The following is a 2,441-nucleotide window of genomic DNA, read 5'->3' on the forward strand; positions in this document are numbered from 1 at the left end:
AAAGGTGATATTAGTTCAGGTAGCTAAACACTTGGTCAAAGAGGAGTGTGTAAAATGAGGAAAGTGAGACAGCAAGGGGTAATAGGGAGCTCTACAGCTGAGGGGTCAGGCAGCTGAAGGCCTGGCCACCAATGCTGAAGGAATTAAAGATGTACAAAAGGCCAGAATTAGAGAAATGACAATACCTTGCAGAGTTGGGGGTTGGAGGCTCGAGGGATTACAGAGATGGAGGGGAGGGTGGGAGGTTGAAACTGATGATGAGAAATTTAAAATCAACTTTTTGCATAACTGGAAGCCAGTATAGGTTGGAGAACATGGGGACAATCAGTAAGTGAGCCTTGGTGGAAGTTCAGACACAGGAGGCAGCGATGACCTTGGTTTTATGAATGAGGGAGACCAGCCAGGATTAAGAGTTGGGGTTATGAGTCCACTGGGAGGAAAGGCATGAACAAGGAGATCAGCAGCTATTGGGCTAAAACCAGGCCAAGTCAGGCAGCGTAACAGACGTGAAAGCAGGTGATCTTAGTGATGGCAGGAATATGAGGCTGAAAGCTCATCTCAGTGTTAAATAAGATACTCACATTGCAAATAGTATGGTTTCATCTCAGACTGCTGACAGGAAGAGGGATGGAATCAGTAGCTAGGGAACAGAAACAATGCTCTCAGTCTTCCCAATATCTAATTGGAGAAAAATTCTGCTCCTCAGACAAGGGAAGTTAGATAAGCAGTCTGATAAATTGGTAACAGTTATTTGCAAAATTAAAGCTGACAGGAAGCACGGCTGCTTGGCAGCTCCACATCAATGTATTCAATGGTTATTTAAATACCCAAATGCCAGTCAGCAACTGTTTTGGAGCTATTGATTTAACCTGAGGGCTTTATTCACCTTTGAATTTGATGAGTAGACTGTGGCAACAGGTTGTTTGACAAGAACCTCAATGAACTAAACAGACACACCTGTAGCTGGTGAGAATGTAACACAAAAAGGATGGGTATATAACATCATTATAAAGTTTTATGTTGGAGGCCACAAACTATTAATAAAGTCTCAATTAATCATTTATCATAATCTAACTGTACTGAAATCATACCAGTTTTCTTGCTTATATACTGTTTACATTTAATTTCCATTGACTATCGGAGCCTAACGTAAGGCATTTTATTCTTTATTCTATTGCATTTCACGTTGAGAGGAAGATGCAGTAGGGCTGCAGAATAGTAACATTAGCTTAAGAAACTTAGGTTAAAGGTTTCTTAACCTCTTCAATAACTTTCATTTATATCATGCCTTTAACATAATAAAACATTCCAAGGCACTTCACAGAAATATTATGAAACAGAGTTTGCTGGGAAGTTATTAGGACTGGTCCAGTAAATTAGGTTTCATGGAACCCTATCAGTTTGAGAATTTCTAAGTTCCATTGATTTGTACAGCCCCAACCTGGTGAAATAGTAGGAATATTAACCCTTCAAGTACACAGCCTTGTAGGGATTGTGGAAAGATGTTAATATTGCCTCTATGGGCACTTACTCATTAACTTCAGTTTAACTCTCCAGTTGAATGATTTCACTGATACTTCAGTCAAGGTGAAGGCATGGTAAAATTCAGGGATCTGTATATGTTGAATGTAAAGTTCTAGATAAGGGCTGAGGGAATCCATTTCTCCCTCCCTCCCAATGTCTCTCTCCCTCGTTCTCACCCTACTCTGTCTCCTTCTATCTCTACCATTGTGTCCCTCTGTCTCTCCCTTCCTCCCTCCCACTTTCTTCACCTATCCTTCCCTCTTTCTCACCTGCCTGCCTACCTCTCTCCCTTCCTCCATACCCTCCCTCTTTCTGCCTCATCCCCAACGACCCCGTCTCTTGCCCTCCCACCCCCTTTCACTCTGTTTCCTTCCTGCTCCCTCCCCTTCCTATCTCTACACCTCCCTCTCTCACTCACCTCCTCCTCTCAATCTCTCTATCCCTCCCTCCATCTGTCCTGATCCCTCTTGATCTCTCTCCCTCCCTTCTCATTCCCCTCACCTTTGCCCTTTCTCTCCCCCACCTTTCCTCCTTAGCCCTTCCCCCACATTTCTCTCCTGTACTCCATCCTTTCTATCATCCCTCACTCTCATTCTTCCCACTCCCCCTTATCCTCCTTCCCCCTCACTCATCCTTCCCCTGATGCCTCTCACTCCCCCATCCACCCTTCCAGTCACCTCCCTCTCTTGCTCTCATCCTTTCCCATCCTGTATCATCCTCCATCTGCTCCATCTCCTTCTCACCCTATCTCACTCTCCTTCTTATTTTCATCCTCCCTCCCTCTCATCCTCACCCCTCCCCAATCTCTGAACATCTCCCTCCCCTCCCCTCTCTCTCTGTCCCTCCCTACACTTCCCTCTCCCTCTCTCCCCCACCTCTCCCCCCTCTCCTCTCCCCACCTCCGTCTCTCTCTCTCC

The sequence above is a fragment of the Rhincodon typus genome, chromosome 8, assembly GCF_021869965.1.
Source record: "Rhincodon typus isolate 14 chromosome 8, sRhiTyp1.1, whole genome shotgun sequence".
In the NCBI taxonomy this organism is placed as follows: Eukaryota; Metazoa; Chordata; class Chondrichthyes; order Orectolobiformes; family Rhincodontidae; genus Rhincodon; species Rhincodon typus.